At 37.1% G+C, this 25,056-nt stretch overlaps 1 protein-coding gene across 1 annotated transcript in view; it reads left to right on the top strand.

Moving 5' to 3' along the window:
* LOC128865351 (proton-coupled zinc antiporter SLC30A2) overlaps positions 1-25,056 on the top strand; it is a 252,202-nt gene that overhangs the window by 36,193 nt on the left and 190,953 nt on the right. The gene's annotated exons all lie outside the window — the stretch shown is intronic.

Here is a 25,056-nt window from a genome sequence, read left to right as displayed (position 1 = left end):
ATAGATTTTTGTTAAAATATTTTTTTTTTCTTTTTCAGAAAAAAATACTGTTTTTTTTTCATTTGGGAAAAACATAGGCCACACATTTTTTTCAGTTGTTTTTTTAGTTTTTTTTTAATTTTCGAAAAAACTTGTTTTCTGCTAATTGTGAAAAATACCCCCCCACCAATTTTTTCTTACTGATTTAAAAAAATTTTATTTTCTTCAAATTTAATTTTCTTCAAAAGTTTTCGAAAAAAAATTGTTTATTGTCATAGTGGAAAACTTCCCCATTTGTGAAAAAGCTGCTTCCCAAATTTTTTCTTACTGTTGTTTGTAAACACTTTAATTTTTTTTTTTAATTTTCGAAAAAAGGCCTATTTTTTGGCATTTTGGCATTTCGGCATCACTTCCAAATTTTTTCTTGTTTTTTTTTGGAAAAAATTTTGTTTGCTCTTCAAAATTTTTCGAAAAAAAAAATTGTTTTTTGACACTTGTGAAAAACAACCCTCTAAATGTTTTTTTAACTTTTTTTTTAATTTTATTTTTCAAAAAATTTTTCGAAAAAATACTGTTTGTTGCCATATCTAAAAACTACTCTCTCAAATTTTTCCTTACGGTTTTCTGTAAGCAATTTAAATTTTTTTTTCTTGCCTTTTCTTGCCATTTGTGAAAAACATCGCCCCCTAATTTTTTTACTGAGTTTTGTAAAAAATTGTTCTTTTTTCATTTGTGAAAAAGATCCCCCACAAATTTTTTCTTACTGTTTTTTGTAAAAAATTTTAGTTTTTTTTTTTTAATTTTCGAAAAAACTAATATTTTGCCAATTGTGAAAAACACCCCCACAAATTTTTTCTTACTGATTTTTATAAAAAAATTTTATTTATTTTTTCTTAAAACATTCTCGGAAAAATTGTTTTTTGGCATTTGTGAAAAACTTCTATCTCAAAGTTTCTTCACTTTGTCTTGGAAAAATGTTGTTTTTTTCAAAAGTTTTCAAAAAACGGCTTATTCTCATTTGTTTTCTTGCTTTTTTCATTAATAGCTAAGACTATTCCCAGAAGTCCCTAAAAGTATTATGGGACTTCTGAGTATTATTAACTTTTCGGATTATGTTCAAATGCATACAGCGACTATAGCCTCAGCTATTTCTGAGAAAAAAGTAAGAAAAAAATCTGAGTGGGTGCGTTTTTCTCAAATTTTCTTAAATTTTGGTTTTTGCCGAAAATTATGAATAAAAAAAATTATTTTTTTACATTGTCTTTTTCACATCTTTAATTAAATTTTTTATTCAAGTGTAAAAAATAACCGAACAAATCTCTTCTTGAAAAACTCCGTATCAAAATTTTCACATTCAATAAATCTCAAAATTATTAAATTTCTCAAGTTTACTTCTTATTCCTTACTTCAGCCTAGAATTAAACCAATTTTTGGCAAAATGTAATATCTCGTCCGAAAGACTTGGGCCACTAGATAAGGAATAGCGCATATATCAAATGAGAAAAGTACAACAAAAATTCATCCCACAAATTATTTATTGCATGATTTACTTCCATGTTTTGTTTTTTTTGTTTTTTGTAAAAATTTTAATTTTCGCACAACTATTTTAAGAAAGTTTTATAGACAGGAGAATTAAAATCAGCTGGACAACACTTCAATTCACTTTATTGTAAAGCGAAAGAAAATTTCAACTTTTTCCCTTTCAAAGTGCAACATTTTGAGAAGAGAAAGAGGAAAATTTGGTAACATTATTACGAGATATTTTGTTTATTTTATATTTTTCATTACTAAGTCTGTAAGAAATATTAGTTCTGCAGAAATAATAGACTCTAACAGATAAATTACTGCATATTTACAGGCGAGGAATATGGTATTATTAAGCGTTACCCCTCTAAGCAAGTGTTATAGAACTTCAATCATGCAATAGAGAAAAAAGTTGAAAATTTAATACACCGATCGGTAAACTCTCTCCCTGAAGTCGCTTAAAATAACTAGCACTCAAAGCCTCACATTTCCAAAACATACAAACATACATTCATCTCCATTTTCAGTAGTAAATAAATCTTATCAAAGGTTTTTTTTTTGTAATAAAAAATAAAATAATCTGAAAAACTATTACTACTCCCGGCAGTAGCTGCAGCTGTTCGAAGTTGCTGCTGCGCGTTTTGCTAAGCTATTACTTTCCTAATCCGCTTGACTTAATGTTTTTCCATTGGCTCAACGTGTACGCCATCACCCAGTCGAATTTTCCATATTTCGCGATATAAAACCAAACAACAAGCAGCTGTCAGCTATCAGTTATGGTAGAGCGTGGTCAGGATGCGCTGAAGCTTTTCATTTTGGAATTTGTTGAGTTGAAAGTATTTATGGTAGTCGTAGTCAGCCAGCAGCTGAACTGATGGTCTGCCTGCCCTTTGCCAGCCAAGCAATGACATGACTGCCAATCCGTAAATCCTACCAATTTTGGTTCGCACGTGCAGTATTTTTTGCCCGCTTTGCCTTCTTTTTTTAGTTCATCCACAAATACGTACCATATTGTTGTTGCTTTTGAACATTTTAACCACTTTCCATAAACTGCGTGTGTATGTGCGCGATTCATTTAAATGGAAAATATGATAGCGTTGCTCAACTAATTTACCATTCGAGTACTTGTGCATCTGCAGTAGTCACAATGAATTGTTGTATTTGTTGGTAGTTTTTGTGTGTGTTAAGAACAAAAAAGAAAATACGAAATAGAAAAGTGGAAGAGAGTAACAAATCCACTAGTCGTTTTTAATTAAAATGAAAGCTTATAATAAAACTGGCTATTTCGCAAAGCGCTACCCTTCTGTTGTTGTTTCATTTATACAAATTCCATTCGCTATTTCGAGTGGAATTTCAAAATACAGAAACTGCTATGAAGACTATTAAGCGCCTAAAACTATGCTGTATCAGAGAGATATGGTTTGAGTGTATGTGAGAGATTTGGTATGAGTGAAAGAGGAGCTCTTAGTGAGACTCACCTCAGTTTGTATATCACCGGCTACATTCATTTGCTGCGTTGACCTGTGTGCGCTGTGTTAATCTGACTACAAATGTTTTGCGGTTTTGTTTTTTTAGAGATGATCATCTATTCGCTCCGTGAAAAATTGATCTATTATATGGAGGTACAGCTGCAGCTGTGCGCATTTGCAACGTAAACGCTAGTGAAGGAAAGCCTACATAAATGTTGCATATTTTTAGGAGAATTATGCGTTATTTTACTTTCTACAGGCTTTTATGTCTTCGGATATAAATTTTGTCTGAAAAAACTATAAGTGATACTTTTTGGGCAATCATTTTCTAGAATAAGTTAACCCCTTAGTGACCTCTTAAACAATTTTTTGTTTACTTATCAAAAAATGTTAAAAACGACCTTTGATGAAGCAAATAATGGTTTTAAATGCTTTACAAAAATATTCCTTCTGAAATTCTACTAAACACATGCAATTTTTGAAATTATTTTAACGCTCTAGCGACGTCTTAAACAAATATTTTTCCTGACTTGTCCAAAAAGAGATCAAAACAAGCTTTTTCTGAAGAAGTTAATGGGCTAAAATTTTCTACAAAAATATTCGTTCGGAAATTCTGCGAGACACATGTCATTTTTTAAATTTTTTACCCTCTAGCGACCGCTTAACTAACATATTTTCCTGATTTGTCAAAAAAGGATCCAATCAATCTTTCTGTGAAGAAGTTAGGGGGCTAAGAAATTTAATAAAAATATTCTTCTTAAAATTCTACCACACATATAATTTTGAAAAATATTTTAACCTTCTAGTAGACCCTTCAAATAAATTTTCTTTAGACTTTACAAGAAAAGAGCACAAACAAGCTATTTTGTGAAGAAGTTAGTGGGTTAAAATGTTCTACAAAAATATTCTTCCTTCGAAAAAGGGATAAAACCAAGCTTTTTGTTAATGGGCTAAACTATTTTATAAAAATATTCCTCTTACATTTCTACTGTACATATAATTTGCGAAAGTATATTAACCCTCTAGTGACCTCTTAATTAAAAAGTTTTCCTAGTTTGTCAAAATTGGGATCAAAACAGCTTTTTGTGAGGAAATTAATGGATGAAAATGTTTAGAAAAAACATTATATTATTCGTGAAATTCTACAACATACAATATTTAATTTTCGAAAATATTTTAACTTCTAGTGGCCTCTTTAAAAAGTTTTTTTAGATGTAACAAAAAAAAAGGTTACGTCAAACATTTTGTGAAGGAGTTGATGGGTTTAAATGTTTAGAAAAGGTATTCCTTGTGAAATTATACCATACAAATAATTTTTGAAAATAATTTAACCATTCTTAAATTAACATTTTTTCAGAGCTATCAAAAGAGGCCCACAACGAGCCTTTTCTGAGACAGTTAATGGGATAAAATGTTTCACAGAAATCTTCCATGCCAAATTTTACTATGCGTTTAACTATTTTTTTACCCTTTTTCGAAAAATATTTAGATTAATAATTTCAATTTTTGTTTTCTTCTTCACTGCACTCGGGAGCATAGGGTCTTGACAAAACTCAGTCTTGCGTTGGTTTATTTAATATATTTTTTATTTCTGACAGGATAGGTGATTAGTCTACGAGTCCTAAGTAGTGGGAATGCCCACCTGTCGTTGATTAGGAACAGCGCCTTCTTGCTTCTTGGAGCGTCATCTATGTTCCACTTTTTTCTGGCAGAGGGATCGCACGGATGGTTGAGGACTTCGCTAAATTTGGTGTGTCTGCGCTATTACCGTGATTTCCCGCTTTCTCTTGCGGGCGCCACTGTTGCACTGTTTTCTTTGTTTTTTGCTTGTTTTAGTAGCCACAATGCAAGTAAAGCGCTGTCTTTTTGTGCGGGTGTAAGGATGGAAAAGATAAGGTTGTTGGGGTGGAGATTATTATTATTATTTTTTTTTTTATAGAAACTAGGAAAGTAGGTAAGTTTGGAAAAGTGCGAGGACCGTGCTTATCGTGGGATTCGAAGGCACAACCTCTGGAATGGCAGGCTAGTGCACTTACGCTAGACTACCGAGACCGGTGAGTTTAGTTAATACAAAAAAATTTACCCGCGATTGCTAGAAAATACTTCGTAGGACTTGTTGTTTTACATTCATCGTAAACTGGAATGACTCTGCTTTCAGACAATCACTTTGCACAGTTTAATTTATCAGTTCATGGAAGTGATCTGATCTTCTATATTATTATTTAGATGCCTTTGTTAAGCCTCGTAATGTTACGACATCTTGTCAGGGCTTTTACTTTATAGACTTTCAAATACGCCTATCGTAGGAAGTGTGGAGCTACCACATCAAGTCCTTCGCACTAAGATAATATAGATTTGAATATAAGGAGGTCCTTAATTTAGTCAGTGAGCGTTTTGTAGACTGCTTGGCAATATACGAGTAGTCACTGTGACTAAAATAGGTATTTTGATAAAAGCCTCGAACGTGCACACCATTTGCTGTAAGGGTTCACTGTGGAAAGCAATGAAATGTCTGAGAGCCATGGAAGTTATTTAGCAGCATGCACCTGGGCTACTGTACGAGTTGAGGACGAGATACTATTCATTTTTGAACAGTTGCTTCAAAGGCAAAAACGTAAGAGTGCTTACATCCCATCCTAACTGGCAACGAACAGTGAGTCTACAGTGATAACCTTAAAAGCAGAAAATCATGAGAAGAGCCAGAAAATGCTTCCATGTCGCTGCGCAATGCCATTTTTTTACGAAGAGGAAGCAAGGAAAGCTTTTATCTTGTCAGTGTCGAAAGCTTTTAACTTTAACCCGAATGAAACCTCCTACCGCCAATTTACCGATACCCTCCCGGTACTACGATTAATTACATCTTCAGGAGGTGGTTGAGCACTAGGCTCTACGTCAGTTAATCTTCACATGCAGTCTGTCAAAAGTTGCACATACTTTAATTCTCCCACAGATTTGTTTATTTTCAAAGGAAACAACCCCTGTCCACCATAATTGTCTCACGTCGACTTAAGAGTCCGCTTCCTTGTTAAGTATCGTCTGTTTAGCTGCCGCTGACCTGATAGATGACTGCACAATTTTATGCATGTTGCATATCGCTGATTGCTGACGAAATCTTATCTCACTTTGAAGCATGCTTCGAAGTCTTCATGATGCCAACTATGTTTTCTGGTACTATCGGATCTTCTGATAGTGTAGCTAAATCACTCCTGATAGTCGCAAATCACACGCATACAAAAACATATGTCTTGCATACGACGGCCAAAGTCACACGCTGTATTTGGCGGGACGAGTTCGGTGTGGTATGTATTTGCGGCGAGTACTGAAGAAAAAACAGCCGCAGTATCAAGAGAGGGCAACAAAGTTTTTCTCCAGCTTGGGTGTGAAAACATGCTTTGAATCCCAGAAGTGTGAGTTATTACCTCACCCAGCCTACCCTACTACCCCCCGCAACCTCATGTTGCACAATGTGTGAAAACATACTGTGAATCCCAGAAGCGGGAGTTCTTACCTCACCCAGCCTACTCTACTGCCCTCATCAGTCTCATGCTGCAAAAGGCGTAAAGACATACTTTGAAGTATTGAAATGGGAGGTCGTAACCAACTTGAACCACTCTCAAGGCGTTGCATCATCTGACTATCATTTGATTCGCTCTATAACACAACATCTGGCCTAATATCATTTTCACTTATATGAAATGGTGAAACAAAAACGATCCTCGGAAGACGAGGAGTTCTAATGGTACGCAAGTCGTGCGCTAGCTGAAAGATGGGGAAATGTAGTTGCAAACGATGGACGGTACTTGGAAAAATGATACGTATTTATATATTAAAATAATGCTTCGAACTCTTTGGGACAAATTCCAAAGGAAAAACGCGTAAGAACAAAGTTCTTCCAAGTTGTGGTACTCCACTTTTTTAAAACCTTTTGATCATAGAAACTTCCTGCTGAAGCAGATTTTGCCAAACATTGTTTGGGAATTCAAAGGCTTCTTAGAGCTCGTTCTGGTCAGGAAATCCAGATACTTACCTATCAAGTCACATAAGCCGATTGAGAATTGCTTGCGAATTCTTGCCAACTGAACTATCCAAGTGTGACTTGCTTCAACACAACTAATTCGGGCTGTTCCGAGCAATTAGTGGCTTAGATTATGAAAAAGAGATTTAGTGTAGCCATTCTCGTTTCCAGACCTCGTTCATCATCCTCTATTGAGCAGTTCATGTCACACATTGATAATATCATTTAAACCTGCCAAGGCCATTAGCATCCTATACAATTTTAAGCAAAAAAATGTCCAAGTCTTTGCAATGCAATTTTTTGTCAGTTTTGACAATCACAAAGTGGACAGCCAAAAGCGTTTGTCTCTTTAGTCAAATGTTGCTACATTCGACACTCACACACCTACACCTACACATACACATACATAGATATGGTATCTACACAGAGTCATCATCATTATTGGCCATTAGTTGAGCCACGCAGTGGCGACTAGTGTTCGTACTGATTTAAGAGCTGCCCAACGGTGTAAGCTGGCCAAATGGTCAGCAGCAAAGCTTTCCTATTTGCCACACATTCATTTGCAGGCATATATGTGTATGTGTAAATGTATACTTGTAAGCGAGTATCTCTCCGCCTCTTACACATAATCTTCACTTTACGGCGACATATCAGACAGTGAAATAAATTTCAATTTTGAATGCCATCAATCTGTGATTTTTGCACTTTGCAGCAATTTGTGGCCATCCATTTAGTCTGTGAAGAGTGAGAGTTGGCGAGGGTGAGTGCGAGGACACTTTAAAGCAACATATTTGCGTACGCTCGCACATGCTTAAGCACACGAACTTGCATGTAGATCGGCTGGCACATGTCCTCATGGTCATTGACTGGTCGCTTCACAACAGTGGCTACAGTGGCCAGGCCATTTAATTTTGTATCTGGTGTTGTTGTTATAATGTTGCTATCAGTGACTTCATTGGTGTTGTTGTTGTTGCTTTTATATTTGTTGTAGCATGTGTTTCCTACCAGTGCAACTAATCTGAATTTATGCGATAGCATAAATATGAAGTATCAGACGATGCGTTGCAATTTCTCATATTTAAAAATTGATGCTACTACTCCGCACATCCGCAATTTCTGTGCTTCCCTTCCAGTGCACGTACACCCTCACTGGGGGGCTCTTTACTGTTTGGCCAATTGGGATACGCATAAAAAATGTGTGATATATGTATGTAGACATATGTGTGTGTGCCAGCGTCTGCAGCAAAAGCTACGCAGACAGCCCAACTGACGGTCGAACTTCTAACTGGCAGATCAGCAGCCTCAGCCGTACATACATACACAAATATCTGTGTGTTTGCATGTCCGCATTGGCCAGTTGCTGCAATATCTATTGAACGATTTCATTCCGCTTTAGACTCGTTTTTCGTATGTTTTTTTTCGTGCTTCTTCTTCGGTTATAAATCGCAATGGAATGCTCATAATTTATGGTTAACTGAAATTCGGGTGGAGTTGTTTGCGTGCGAAATTGCGAAATGCGGTAGTTGTGGCGAAATGGGTGTGGCAGACGAGTGATGTTCCTGCATAAATATGTATGTGTGTATGTAGAAGCTGTGGAATGCAGCGTGCGATAAGGTATAGTAGGCATGAATGTTTTTTTTCCCCCCAAAATTTGATACATAAATTTTTATACCCATCCGTTTAGTAGCTTGAAAATCTCTATACATACAAATGAATTTCTACTGTCTGCACTTGTGGCATGTCGTTGCCTCTTTGGCAATAAATAATATGGCACAAATGATTTTTATCGCTCTCTACAATTTAATACCTTTGAGGTTGCTTCAGGCGGCCAAATTTAAAGAAGTCTTTTAAATCCCTTAATGGCCATATGATAGTGTGCAGTTTTGTTGCGTCGTGGAAATGTTTAGAAACATGTTGCTAAAGAAGTAGGGTGTGAAATTCGTATATACAGGTTCCGCCATATAACTTTACGGAATAAAAAATGCTATAAAAAAGAAACTACTCAATATTTTTCCAAACTGTTTTTTTTTTTATTTTGAAGTACAATCCTTCCGGTTAATGATGGAACACAACTTCATTCATATGGACTTTGTACGGCGTCATACCAAGGTCTTTACGCAAAATTCGTCTCAATGATGTCTCCGAAATGCCCAATTGTTGAAACGACGGTGAACTGATGTTCCTGGTGATTCACGAACACTCTCGGCCACAGCAGCAATATTTTCCGGTTTACGCACGGTTTTTGGTCGGTCACGCGTTGGTTTGTCAATAAGCAACCCAGTTTCTCTTACTTTTTTCACAAAGTAACGCACATACGCTTCATTCGGTGGTTTTCTTCTTCCCATTGCCGTACGTAATTTTCTGTCAAATCAGATGACAGCCAAGTGTTACCATTCTTCAAATAATACCTAGTTCAAATCCGTAACGATAGATGGCGGGCCCTATACTTTTTCAGATCCTTAATAAAAAGTAAAAATCGATTTTGAGTGTACATTATTACCTACCCATCATCCACTGAGTAAGAATCTGAGTGAGAAGAGAGGCAGAGTTGGTATGTAAAGTAGAGGAGCTCGGGAGGTTATGCCGCTTGAAATGGACAGAAATAGTGGTCTTCTAAGAGCAATACCTAGCTTTACGACAGAAACCTTTTTGAATAGGGTTGCCATCTCTTAAAAAATACAAAAAAAAGAATAAGATGAGCTAAATATGTGACTCAATTAACATAGATATCATATTGAATGTATCTATCAAAAAATAAAAAAATATGAGATGAGCTAAACATTTGAATCAATTAACAAATATACCACACGAATTGTGTCTAGAGTTGCCGTCTATCTGCAAATTTAAAATTAATTAACTACGAAAGTTAATAATTCTAATACAATGTGGGTTTCAAATGAAAGCCGTGCAAGAAATCTTTACGGTAGACGTATTTTTAATGGGGTTGCCACTTGTTAAAAACAGTAGATTAATGAAAACGGTTAGTCAATTCAAATATTACAACATGAAAACTTATTTAATGGAACTGAATAATAATTTGAAAAAGACATATTTTTTAAGTAGGGTTGCCGCGTTTCCAAAAACATAATATTAGCTATACCTAAGAATCGAGTCGAGTATTGTTGTCAAATGACAGTCATGCAAAAACTCTATCAGTTAGACATATTTACGAATAAAGCTGCCACCTATTAAGAAATTAAAATGGAATAGAATCAGTAAAACTCAAAAATCAATTAACTTATTGCAATATAAAAGCCTCACCAATAGTGTTGGATAGTAATTTAATAAAGTAATATTTTTAAATCGGGTTGCCACCTTTCTACAAAATTATGTTAGCTTTACTTGTAGGCGTATGAGTTTTAAAAAATTGAGTGCTGTATTGGTGCCAAATGACGGTCATGGAGGAAAACTCTAAGCTAGATATATTTTTGGAATGGAGTTGCCACTTATTAAAAAACTAAAATGGAATAAAATTAGTTAAACAGAAAAATCAATTAAAATATAGGTTCTGCCATATAACTTTACGTAATTAAAAATACTATAAAAAAGAAACTACTCAATATTTTTCCAAACCGTTTTTTTTTATTTTGAAGTACAATCCTTCCGGTTAATGATGGAACACAACTTCATTCATATGACTGCCTCGGCTAGCCATGCACCATCCCATAGGATCGGTCCAATTTTTCAACACATTTTCGATTGTATGCGGCTGTATTTCAGCTATGACATCGCGTATGTTGGTCTTCAGTGCATCAATTGTTGCTGGTTTGTTGGCATAACACTGGTCTTTGACGGCACCCCAAAGATAATAATCCAACGGCGTCAAATCGCAGCTCCGAGGCCGTAACGACAGATGGCGTGCCCTGTATTACAATATATATATATAAATTTTAATTTAATGATAACTAGAGTAGCCGTGTATCGGAAAAATTAAAATTAATTAAATACTGTAGTTAAAAATAATGGTCTGACAATGGTTCCAAATGAAAGCCGTTTAAGAACTTTTTAAGATATACGTACATGTATATTTTTTATTATGGTTGCAAATTGTCGTATGTACAATACATAAATATCAAACTAATGCTACCTAGAGTAGCCATCTATCTGCAGAATTAAAATTAATAAAAACTGTAGTTAAAGCTTATAATCCCATATTATTTATGAAAGCCATGTAAGAAATTTTTATCAAGACATATTATTGAACAGGGTTGCCACTTTTTGAAAAAAATAGTTAACATTGTAAGACAATGAAATTATTACGAAACGAAATAAAAATTAATTGACATTTTAATAATAATTTAATAAGGAAATATTTTAAATAGGGTTGACACCTTTAAAAAATAACATTAAGGCTACTTATGGGTATGTGGTAGTTAAGAAATCTAGAACAATAAGGGCATCAAACGTAAATCGTGTAAGGAATCATTAAAGTAGTTATATATTTGACTAGGGTTGCCAAATGTAGACAAATAAAAACCAAATATGTATGAGCTAAAAGTGAAAATGTATTAAGATATTATCTTAAAGACACCAAACTAACGGTATCTTGAGTTGCTACTATTTAATTAATAAAATAAAAGAAATATAAAAAGTAAAATAAAATAATTGAATATTTAAAAATTATAATATAACATTGATATGAGAAGAAAGCCGTGTAAGAAATTGTAACGGCAGTCGTTTTTTGATAGGGTTGCAATATATTTAAAAAAGGTATTTACCAATTAAAGTATTAAATTATGAAATAAAAAACAAAAATTATAATAATAATGGTATTTAAAAGGAATTTAATAAAGAAATATTTTTAAAGAGGGTTGCCGCGTTTCTAATTAATTAATATTAACTATATTTTTTAAAACTGATAATTAAAAGTCTAGCACAAAATTGGTAACCTATTAAATTTGAAATATTTTTAAGGAGGGTTGCCACATTTCGAAATAACTAATATTAACTTAACTTCTCAGAATATGATTATTCAAAGTCTAGTAGAATATTGGTAACTCATTAACTTAAAACTATTTTTAAATAGGGTTGCCACATTTCTAAATATTAATATTAACTACACTTGTAAGGACATGATAGTTGGAAGCTTGGTACAATATTGGTAACTTATTAATTGTAAACTATTTTAAAATAGGGTTGCCACATTTATACATATTAATATTAACTACACTTGTAAGGACATGATAGTTGGAAGTTTGGTACAATATTGGTAACTTATTAATTTAAAACTATTTTTAAATAGGGTTGCCACATTTCTAAATAATTAATAGTAACTATACATGTCAGAATATGATAATTCAAAGTCTAGCACAATATTGCTATCAAGCGAGTTATTTATGTAAGAAATATTTTTGGATACTGTTGCCACCTGTCTAAAAAATATAAGTATAAGAATAAGTTAAGGATACCAAATGACGAAACATCCTTCATTTATTTACAAGTACATTAAGCCAGAAAATTTTCTGTGAAGAGTGGGGATCTTTCTCTTATGAGATATAGGCAATTTAGGAAGCCTACTGTCATAGAATAATTCAATCTATAATACCCTGTTCGATTTCCTGTGATGCTTCTAATTCTAACTGGCCATAATCCATTTTTTTTGTGGTGCAGTTTTATGTGGCCTTGTGAGCTTATTTATTTACTTATACTCATCTAGTCATATTTCCCAGAAAATCCCCATGGCTAATGTAATTTATTAGACCGTGATTAACTTTCTACTTCACGCCATTAAATCCAATTAAATATAATCAAGTGTTCCCATGTCTTATAAAAAATGAGCAAAAATGAAATATTTCCAGGCTACGATAAATTCGCACCTTGCACACCACGTGCCACAATCTATGGATGTATGTATGTATGTGCGGGATAATGCCATAATTTACCAAAATGAAGCACATTAACCCCGTCTAGACCAAAGTAAATGCAAATTTCTAAATCAGAATCAATTTTCGCCAAATTCATATTAGAAATTAAATCGCGTGAAAAATAAAATTGCGCCTACAATTTCGTTCCACCAATTTCCACCTTTTAACTAAGTTCTCAATGCCCAACAATTTATTACTTGGTTCTCATCTGTGCTTGCAGCTTGTGTTTTTCATGCCACATTGATAGCCTGCCATTTATGCAAGCGGCGGTAGAGGTGGTATTTTAAATTGCCAATTAGGCGCAGGGTTCAATATTGGCAGCGGCAATAACAGCTACAACAGCTACAACAAAAGAATGAGCAAATCCAAAACGAGTGAAACGAGCAAAAGCGAGGCTGAGAAATAAAGTTGTTTGAAGAGGCAGGAAATACAGAAAATGCCGAAAAAGAAAAATGTTAAAAATTTCAATTAAATCTGACAGTGAGCAGCGAGCAATTGAAAGGTGGCTGTGGAAGTGTATGGTGAAGAGGTGCTCGTAGAATGGAAAAAGGTCGAGATTATCCATCACTTGAGTACTGCTTTTATTCGATTAAAACATTGTTGTTGCTGCTGAAGTGATAACAAGTTTTTTTCTTAGCTAGCTTTCGTTTTATTTGTTGCTGTTATTGCCGTTTTCAATTAAGCACTCGATTTTTTATTGATTGCCTTAAATTTGCCACGTCACGTCTTCTTTTTGAACAGAAGAGGGTGGTGGTGGTGTGGAGTGTAGAGTGCGAGTGGAATGTTCAAATGTTGTCATATTCATACTTTGGATGAAAAGGAATGCTTTTTGACTAAGAAAATGTGAGCGTTAAAGAAGATGGCTGTTTGAAAGCATAGACTAGACTGCAAGCCATGGGGAGAGGACAGGCTAGATTGGATTAGACGAGCTGCTTTTAGTGAGGGGAATTTAAAATGGCAGATACTGTATTCAGCTGCACATTTAGACCAAAGATGGGGGCGCTTTATGATACAACATTTGGACATACTATTCAACATTGAAACGTCCAAATTCCCTGAAGTAACTTATTAATCCCTTCAAATCTAGAATGGTTGAAAATGCAGTTCGTTTCTTCCTCCTCCACTTTCATATGTAGCACCTTCGAAAAGTTACGCTCAGCATTTCCACATATATAATTGGCGCTTACACCCTTTTTGGGAGTTTAGCCCAGCTCCTCCTCCTATTTTTGATGTGCGTCTTGATGTTGTTCCACAAATGCACGGACCTATAGTTTCAAGCAGACTCCGAATGGCAGATATTTTTATGAGGAGCTTTTTCATGGCAGAAATACACTCGGAGGTTTGCCATTGCCTGCCGAGGGGCGACCGCTATTAGAAAAATGCTTTTATTAGTAATGCTTTCACCGAGTTTCGAACCAACGTTCTCTCTGTGAATTCCGAATGGTTATCACGCACCAACCCATTCGGCTACGGCGGCCGCCATTTCCACATACTTGCCTATTAAACCAAGCGCCCAATGAGAACTCCGATGACAGCAGACATATCGTTCAGTTTTGAGAGCTCAAACCCCGTATCCAGTTTAGACCACGTCTGTGTTGAACACTGCGCGGCGGTCCCATCTTTTATTTACTTGCTAACTAAAACAAAACAGAAATGAAAAATTTTTTCTTCGCTCTCCCTGGTCTGAATATTCAACTACCAGGCATTTTCCCTTTTATCCCCATGACCCTTGTTTCAATTACGGCGGATTCTCTTGTGCTTGACCATTCCCTGCACAGATCGGTAGCAGTTTTTCTCAAGTTTATAATCAAAAGTGGCAAAGTTTAGAATTCTAGTTATGGTATAACTCTCATTAAGTATGGAATTACTTCTTCATGTAAGTTCTTCTTCTGAAGCCCAACATCAACTAACTGATTGGACCTTATCAGCGTGGCTTTAGACCTGAAAAATTCACATTCGATCAGATATTCACAATAAGCAAAGTCTTGGAAAATACCCATGAAACTAATACGGAGACGTTGTTCAATACGAGCAGCACCATTAGAAAGGGGAAGGACCTCTTCGAACCGTTTGATACCAAATAAGTTTTAGACTGGGTGACTCGCGTGAGACTTCTTTAACCAGATGCCGGAAAAGAACGATATTCACAACATCGGTCTTAACAACCGCGCTGTTAGTTCTGCCTTCTCCAAACTGGATAAAGAGGCAAAGCGAATGAGTCTGGTGGTGAACGAGGACAAAACGAAGTACCTCCTGTCATTAAGCAAACAGTCATCGCACTCCCGTATCTACACCCACGGCACTGTTGACAGCTTTGATTCTGAGTTTGTAAAATACTTTGTTAACCTAGAAACCAGCATTAATACCAATAACAATGTGGACCTAGAAATTCAACGGAGAGTTTCTCTCCCCAACAAGTGCTACTTTGGACTAAGTAGGTTACTAAGTAGTAAAGTCATCTCTCGAACTAACCCTACGCAAGACTCTCATCATGCCCGCCCTATCGTGTGGTGCAGAAACTTGGACGATGGCAACATCCCGCCTAATCGGATGGTTTTAGAGAAAGATTCTGCGGAAAATTTGTGGACCTTTGCACTTTGGCGACGGCGAGTATCGTAGAAAATGACACATAGAAATAGTGCAGGAAATGAAGATCCAGGAGTTCCGTTGGCTGAGTCACGTCGTCCGATTGGATACAAGCACTCCTGTCTCTTCTGCGTTAGAAAGATCAGGTGGAGAAGAGCTTGGCTTCATTTGGTGTGTGCAACTGGCGACGGTTAGCACGAGAAAGAAACACCTGGCGCGCTTTGTTAAACTCAGCCGACATCGCTTAACCAGTTAACTGTGATTGACGAGTATACTCGTCATGGAGAAGTGGCAAAATTTTGTGTATTGACGAGTATACTCGTCATGCGTATAAATTAGTGACCATTGGCTATTTAAATTACAATTTTTGAGAAAAACAACACATATTCTCAAATTTCAAGATGTTTAGAATATTTTGATTCTATGCCGGGATAAAACAAACAAATATAAAATATAAACAGTTTGAGATGATGTCATGCTTCCCCGTATGCACTGCTTGAAAAAGTTCACCAGTTCGCATAATGAATTTATTTATGTGCGATGATAACGTTTTTTAGATGTTAACCTAAAAGGGGCAAAGGCAAAAGTCAAAAAGTGGATTTATAAACTAGAAAGCTAACTCGTGTGTGTCAGTGCATATCTTACCAAGTGTCGGCGGTTCTTATCAAATAAGTACAGTGCAACGTAAGAATTTCAAGTGCGTAAATATTATAAAGTTGTCCAGAAGTTCTGTAAACTATTTTTTTTATTTTTAGTTCATTTGTCCCCAAAATTAGTAACTATCCAACTATCTTTTTCATCCAATATCTTACCAGCGCAACTTACTCTGTGATTGACGAATATACTCGTCATAGCTCAATTCTGGCGCCACAAAACTGTGCGCACTTTTAAACGGGAGCGCCACAGTTAACTGGTTAAGTGGTTATCGCACCAATCAAGAAGCGGAGATAAGTTCTTCTCCGAATTATTCTACATGCTTCATAATGGCTGATAACTTACCTTAAAAGTGCTGTTGTTGGTAGTCGGATTAGGATCAGCTTTATAAGTAGATATCACCATTTTCCGCGATGTAAAGGTAGGTGGAGCGTAGTAACGTCCCCGCCACTATTCCCTCCTTGGAATTTTTATTTCCAAATTGCTTTCGGGAACGGAAGTAAGAGCACAGCAATGTGTGCTGCTTCAGAAAGAGTTGACCATTTTTACATTTTTTAGTGCTCTATGGTTTCATGACTCCACTGTGATATTTCTCTTAAGTGCATGACAGCGACAGCTGCTATCTGATAGACAGTAAAGTAAAGAGGTGGGAGGCTCGAAATTGCGTTTGGGTTTCTGGCTGTGTTGTGCATTTTGCTAACATATGATCAATGTTTTAGATTATTTTTGTATGGAAGAAAAACTTTAATACTGCTAGCGAAAAAATGTTCAAAAATTCTTCCGATTTTTGAGCCACTTGAAACTTGCACTTTGTTATACCAAAATTCAATGATTAATAAAACTGCGCACTCTAAGTTCTTCTAAAGATTTAGATGAAAAAATGTGAACTTTTGATGAAAATTTGTTGAATCTTTCTTTGAATAAAAATTGAATAAGAAACAAATTAATTATTATACATATAAAGGGTGGTTAAGTTTCAAGGGCAGGTGTTGATTTTGAATAAAATACAATTTTTTTAAGAAATTATTGTCATTTCTCTTTATTATAATAATAATGTTATGTCTCAATTACGTATGGAACAAAATATCGACCAAATAGCCGTCGCGGCCTCGGCGGCACACCTTCATCCGATGGTCAAAATTTTCGATGACGCTGAGGCATAATTGAGGTTCTATGCCGTTAATGTGCCGAATTATCTCATCCTTTAGCTCTTGAATTGTTACTGGCTTATCGACGTACATCTTTTCTTTCAAATAACCTTAAAGAAAGAAGTCCAACGGTGTCAAATCATATGATCTTAGCGGCCAATTGACATCCCCGCGACGTGAGATTATTCGGCCATCAAATTTTTCGTGCAAAAGAGCCATTGGTTCGTTAGTTGTGTGACAAGTGGCACCGTCCTGTTGAAACCACATATTGTCCACATCCATATCTTCCAATTCGAGCCATAAAAAGTTCGTTATCATCTCACGATAACGAACGCTATTCACAGTAACTGCCTGACCGGTCCCATTTTTGAATAAATACGGCCCAATGATGAGTTAGTCTGAAATTGAAAAATGTCGAATGAAAGTAGAAAAAAACTTGACGTTTATGTGTGGTTCACATTGAATATCGGCCCTTAAAATTTAACCACCCTTTGTAACGGAGTGTATTTCCTATTGCCATACTTAATTATCCAATGTTCGAATCGAATCTGCATCGAAAAACAAGAAGAATTGAAAAATAACTTCACTTTCATTTGTGGAGTTTCAGTGTCGTACTTTCTTTATAATTTACGGTGCTCAAAAATCTTGGGAAAGATTTGTCAATTCATTTCATCAAATTTTTCATTTCCATATTTTCAAAAACTGCTTGATTTTTAATTAGAATGTAATTTTTACACTTTGCTTGGCTGCGTGCCTAAAATGCTGCCTTGGTATTTGAAAAATTCTAATACACCAGTGTGATGTAGACATTCATTGAAGATTCAGCGAAAAGAACAAAAAAGCGAAACAAAAGAAAAGGTTCTTTGTGCTATGCAACATAAGTGCAACTTTCTGAAACTAATTAAGCGTGAAGAGAAATTTTTTTCTTTGTCATAGCATAATAATAGACCTTTTTAACGCACCACTAAGTAGAAGTATTTTATCTTACAAGCAATTAATTTAAAAGGACCTGTTTAGGGGAATCGCAATACAATACATCCACGTCCCTTTAACGGGTACTCTGCTGTTGTTATACCACCACACTTGTGCTCGCTGTTAAAAGTAAGAGAGTGGGCAGAAGCTTATTAAATCTCTGGTTGGCAAGGCGAGGGGTGCTATGAGTTTGATATACACATCATGCCGATATGTTGTATCATGCAAAATACACTTTTTTTTAAATAAGTTATCAATATATAAGTATGTCATGCTAGGAAAATACTCTATAATGTCCGAATTCACACAAAACTTGAGGACATAGGGAATTCTCCTTATAGTTTTCATGAGGATAATAGGGAGTTCTCTTTATAGTTTTGATGCTAATAGGATCTTTTGCTGGTCAGTCACTTAGTTTTTCAGATCCTTTACCTGCTTATAGAGCTCGTTGTAAGCTTAGCAATGTGAAATTGCTTGAAAATAGATGAACTGTTTTATTTAAGGAAACAACTGGCTGATAGGCTTAATATTATTAAACATTTGTCGTCTAAGCACTTTTTAATTAACTCTTCAACGCACTCAACCAGGGTACTCATATTATCAAGCGTAGACTATGGCCTTCCCATTTATAATAACTTTACGAAAAGCAACATAAAACTTATTTACTCAGCTTACCACACGGCTGTAAGCAGAATCATCCGTGCTATGCCTAAATCCCCAACAAAATGTATACTGACGGAAGCCGGCCTCCCCACAATTGAAAAGAGATTCACGACGGATACGAAGAAACTTATATCTAAGCTATTTCTTTGCTACAACAGCGCTTTATATGAAGCAGTGGTAGGCGAGCTTCAAAGAAGTAAGGCCCCACGTCGCAAATTGACAATTGCACTGTGCATCGATTACGCCAGAGAGATTGGTATAACTTCCGCTTCTCTTCGCTAAAATGTGCTGTTTCCCCCATGGTTGATGAAAGAACCTAATTTTATATTAAACCTAGCGAAATATGGTAAAAATCACACCACTGCTACTGTTGAACAACGTCTTTTTACAGAAGTCACAACTCCTCTACTACCCGAATGGAGCTTAATTTTCACTGATGGGTCAAAAACTGATACTAACACCTCGTTTGCAGTTGTCAACTCGAAAGGAGAAACAATCACGGCCGGCATCCTTCCTCGGAACCTGACAACAGTCCAGTGCAATTCTTGCAATGGCTGGTGCCACTTTTGGAGGTGCTCTGGCCTGCGCACTACCCGTGAGTGGACACGCGACTACGTTGCCCCTACTGCAGAGCTCTGCACCCGCAACCGCCCCTTGTGGGGCGGCCGCCCGTCAACATAAGGCCACAACAACTTTTGCGGAACGAACAGCAGGGCAAACGCAGACAACAGCACGCATTCCTCACCCCTCGAGTTACGACTATACTCCCGAGGAGTTTCAGACTGTTACAATTTAACTGCAACGGACTTACGAGTAAGATAGACGAGGTAGTCAACTTCATGAGTCGACATGGTATCAAGATAGCTGCGGTCCAGGAAACAAAACTGCATGCTGATTACCAGGGACGGCTACAACGTGCACAGAAAGGATCACGAGCGAGACAACGGTGGGGGCCTAGCGTTCATAGTCCACCATACAGTGCAGTCTCATTGATGAAGACATCAACCGCAGGGACCTGCTGCCCGGCAGGATATCACCCTGATATTGGTGCATTCATCACGGGCGAAAACCGATTGGTAGTAGTAGGTGACTTTAATGCGCATCACGATCTTTGGCGTTCAAACCTGCCGAATGATCGTAGGAGCCAGCTATTGGCAGAGCAGATAGACGATTCGAAATTCACCACTGTAAGCGACGACGCAATAGTGGGCAATTGCAGCAGCTTGCCTGACATCACAATTGCTAGCGCAGGTCTGATAAATAGCATAACCTGGCGACCTGTGCTCTCGCTTGCATCAGACCACTTGCCCATTATCATCTCGATTGAGAAACCTGCCGACTTTGTTTCTGCGAATCACCGGCCATATATAAACTTAAAAAAACCTGATTGGGCCAGATTCGTGGAGTTTACTCAAGACATCTTCGCCGCTCTCCTCACTCCCACCGATGTGCGTGCAGGCGGACGCGCATTCCGCAAGGTGATCACACCCACCGCGGCTCGCTTTATACCCGCTGGAGGGATGGGGGACATACGTCCGAATTTCTCAGCTGAATCAGCTGTTCTGGCAAACGAGCGTAATATCCTACGCCAGGCCGATCCCTGGGATCCTCGCATAAAGGATCTCAATTCGGAAATCCGACAGCTGGTGACCCAACATAAGCGGACTAAATGGGAAGAGCATCTGAAGTTCTGCAACTTCACCTCTGTTGTGAGCAAGCTCTGGTCCACTGTAAGGCCCCTGTCGAACTCGACGAATCACAGCGACAAGGTGGATATCACCTTCAACGGTTGTACTTCATCGGATCCGAAAGGATGCGCGAGCTACTTAAGCCGGCAATTTATTCTGCATTCCCAAACTGGGGCCATCAACCATATGAAACAATCTAAAGCCATTGGCCCTGAAGGATTAAACATGCTGACGCTGAAAAAGCTGGGTTCATTGAGAGTAGAATACCTCACTAGGGTCTTCCATTTGTCTATGGCCAATCTCATCATTCCTGACAAGTGAAAATCAGGGAGAGTGGTCCCACTACTGAAACTTGGGAAACCCGCCAACCAAGGGGAGTCCTATCGCCCGACAACTCTCCTCTCCCCAGTAAAGTCACCTCGTGACTCTCTGTCTGTGAAGGCACCCCGCACGACACTAACCACCTTTTCACATGCCCCATCAAACGTACTCATATAACACCCCTCTCCCTCTGGTCCCAACCTGTCGAAATAGCTAGTTTCCTGGGCCTACCGTTAGATGAGCTAGACGAAGACGACCGGTGATTACACTACACTGACAGGGCAAAGTTACTGCTACAACAACAACAACATCAAAACCTCATTGAAAACTTTTGGGTAATTTAAAGAAACGAGTTCGGAAGAACTTATAAAATACAGCTGATATAAAAAAAAATTAAAAAAAAATAGTCTAAACTTGTCGATATGTGGTTCTTTCATAACAATTTTGTAGAAATTAGCGCGACTTACATATCTGCAGTCTAATAAGTCTAGGAGCATATAGTTTTATATATACTGCATTTAGTTCAGTGAAAAATTGGTGCCAGTATTCTCCATGAAACAATAAATCAGGTTTCCAACACTCCGCAAATATAAGAAAGTACATTCTGAATCCATTTAAGTTTCTATAGGCAACGTGCTTGAACAGAGCAACAGTAGACGTGAAATACATTTAAGATCAAATATTAGAACAAATATCGTAATTTTATAAGTAGTTTTGCATTTGTGCAAATATTACCGCTGCTATTAGATTATAAGACCTAATTTGCTGGATATCATTATATTAAGATAGATTGCAAATAAAACACTTACACAAAAAAAAAACAAAAAAAAAACTTGGTTGCGTAGCCCAAAAGCGCTGCCAACTTTTGAAAGCGTTGCCATTGCAGATGCATGCATTTTGTAAGAAAAAAATAAAGTATTTTACAGAATATATACTTCTCTGTAAAAAAATAAAATATGAAAATTAAAAAAAATTCCATTGACACAAATTGGCGACTTGTCAATCATTCGGTCTGTATCAGCAAAATTTGCAAAGGCTATTGTGCGAAAATTGGTTTCCTTGTCATTTAGGAGTGAATAGTAAAATAGATTCGAAGCTTTAAAGGAGTATAAGTAAAGAAAATGATACATTAGGGATGTGTTTTTATTTTTGTTAGCGATTTTTAAACTACCAGGCACAGCCCAGAATTCCTGAAAGTGATTTATAATTGAGGTCGTGAAAAAAGTATTTGCTCTTTTAATACTAATTCCTTCTTGAGCTCAAAAAATAACAAAACAAAAAAAAAAAAATATTTTGAGGGCACTAAAACAGTATAAGTCATAAACTAGCAGATGTGACTAAAATTTATATTAAATATTCTGTTCAAAAGCTACCAAAAATTTAGCAATGAAACAAAATACGCGTTCAAAGTGGTCTAAATGGTAACTAATACAAATATTAGCATGATTTTGCCGATTATCAAAACACTTGAACACTTAGAAACCCAGCACCTTTTGCGAATTCTTCCGTATTGCGCGAGTTGACTCAAAACGGCTTAGCGCATGGAAATTGGAAAAAAGTCACAAGACTCTGTAATGTGAATATAGTCTTCGGGGAATTTTATCAGCGTAAAATAGCCGCGTATAGGTTGACATGTGTCTGCCAGTGTATTATCGTGGTGAAAAATTATGAGCTCTTTCCCATTTCCTGAGAGCATCTCTCTCCCTTAAATGCTTCAGTTCGCTTCCATTCGCTTACTGTTTGGCCTGGCGGATGGCTTTTGAAGTGGATCCATTCGCTTAAGTTAACTGGAACATTTGGCGCAAACATCTTTTACAAGGTTTTCGGCTAAGATCCTCCTCCAATTTGTGGTGGATATAACTTCAGTTTCAAAATCGATGACTGCTGCATGAGACAAGGTCTTTCCGTTAATCCGAACAAAACAACCATAGTCTTGTTTACGAGAAAGCGGAAATGGAGTCTTCCAACACTGAAAGGTGTGACACTTGGTCTTTCCGATGAAGTTAAATATCTAGGAGTAATCTTGGATAAGAAGCTGACTTGGGAGACACACGTTTCACTGAAGGTGAATCGTGCATTGAAGATTTTTCAGCAATGCCGTAGAGCCTTTGGCAAAACCTGGGGTCTGAAACCTGCTGTGGTCCTATGGATATACACAAAATATATCAGACCAATCATCACTTACGCTTCTGTGGTCTGGTAGCGACGGAGCATAGTTAAGTCCACAATCCGGGAACTATACAGGCTGCAAAGAAGTGTATGTTTATGCATCACGGATGCCAAGAGTACAACCTCTGGAGATGCCCTAAATGCTATGCTTGATTTGCTCCCCCTGGATCTTAAGATACAACAGGAAGCAATAAAAGCAATGTGTAGACTTCATAAATATGGTTTCTGGTACGAAGACGGAACTTCGGGGCACAGAGAAATCTTTAAGTTGCTATCTGAGCAGTATGCACTGTTTTTGGCAACTAAAGAGGACCTGATACCCACAGTTTCATTTAGAAGGAAATTTGATGTCAGATTTCCATTGCGTGAGCAATGGAGTAATTCAGAATACATGCAAGGAGGTCGGATATTTTCTTTACCGATGGGTCCAACAATTAAATAGGGTCTGGAGCCGGATGGTACTTAAACGATAGTAATAAGTATCACTACGCTATGAGGGAAATGGCAACTGTTTTCCAAACAGAAGTTTTTGCCATTCTGAAAGTAGCCGAATGGATAATCGAGAGGAGATGGAGCGCGAAACAGATTGGTGTTTTCAGTGACAGTCAGGCTGCACTGAAGGCCCTGGAGAACTCGAAGCAAACCTCAAAGATTATTCAAGAGTGCAAGAAGAAGCTTAATTCTGTCGGAAGACAAAAAAAAAAAGGCTTGCACTTATAAGGGTTCCGGGACACTTCGGTGTTCAAGGAAATGAAATCGCCGACGAATTGGCCAACCGTGGATCAGCGGTTCCCAACAAGGGCCAGAGCCAATAATCGGAATCAGCTCCGCAGGAATTATGAATTGGATCAGCGATTATGTAGGCAATCTGCATAAAGAGCGAAGGTCCGGTCTAGAACTCTGCAGAACTGCAAAGTGTTTTGTGATAAGTCCGAACAGAAAACTGTCAAACTTTCTACTAAAAGTTAGAAGTAAAGGCATTCGGGTGATGGTCGGTATCATTACAGGACACAACCCATGGGGTCAGCATATGATAACCATTGGAATCATTCAGGACCCAATGTGCATGTCATGCTTGGAGGAGGCTGGTAGCATTGAGCACTTTTTCTGTGAGTGTCCTACCTCTGCTAGAGCACGGCTACGAGTTTTGGGTTCCGATGTCATGAGAATGAGTAATATTCGTTCTCTAAAACTGGAGGATATTTACAGATTTGCCAAAGAATCTGGAAAACTCTCACAGGACTAATTATCTCTATCTCTGTCTCTATTCTTTCCTGTAGCTTTCTCTGATACTTTTCTCCTTCCCTCCTTGACTATCCACCCCCTTTCCAGAGCGAAGACTGGGGCGAATTCGCACCCAATCACTAAAAACAAAACTTAAAATTTCCAATACCAGTGAAAAATTGGCCCTCCTATATGGATCTAAGACCTGACTTCTCTCTGTGCACAAAATCAGACGTCTTCAATGCAGTCTTTAATGATGACCTTCTTCTTTTACTGCTGTCTAATCAATCTAGAAATAAAAAGAAGAACATGGAATTGGATTGGACATACTCCATATAGAGAAGACGGTGAAGTTGCCAAAATGTCTTTTCAATGAAATCGCCAAGGAAGTCTAGGCAGAGGTCACCCACGTCAAACTTTGATGCACACAATGTTCTACGAGAGGGATTCCACTGTCACCTGGAACCAAATCAGACACATAGCTGTTGACGGGAATCGTTCGAGAAAATTTGTTCCGACTATTCAATTGAGAATGACATCATTTATCAAGTATTAAAAAAAAAAATTAAGAACAAATTCAGATAATAATTGCTTCATTCCGAAGCCAGCGATGTGTACTATGTGCGGTATTTCAATCTTTTGTGCAAAGAAATTCTTGGCACAAGCACGCGCTTCAGCCCGTCTCATCTCAAAAATATTGTTTATAATGACCCAAGTTTTAATCCCATATTACAGGATGATTTCCAAGTATAATTTCCTTAATTGGGTTGATATTTTCGT

The sequence above is a fragment of the Anastrepha ludens genome, chromosome 5 (assembly GCF_028408465.1).
Source record: "Anastrepha ludens isolate Willacy chromosome 5, idAnaLude1.1, whole genome shotgun sequence".
Taxonomy (NCBI): Eukaryota; Metazoa; Arthropoda; class Insecta; order Diptera; family Tephritidae; genus Anastrepha; species Anastrepha ludens.
Note: the sequence above shows the minus strand (reverse complement) of the source record. Positions and strands in the feature narration are given on the sequence as shown.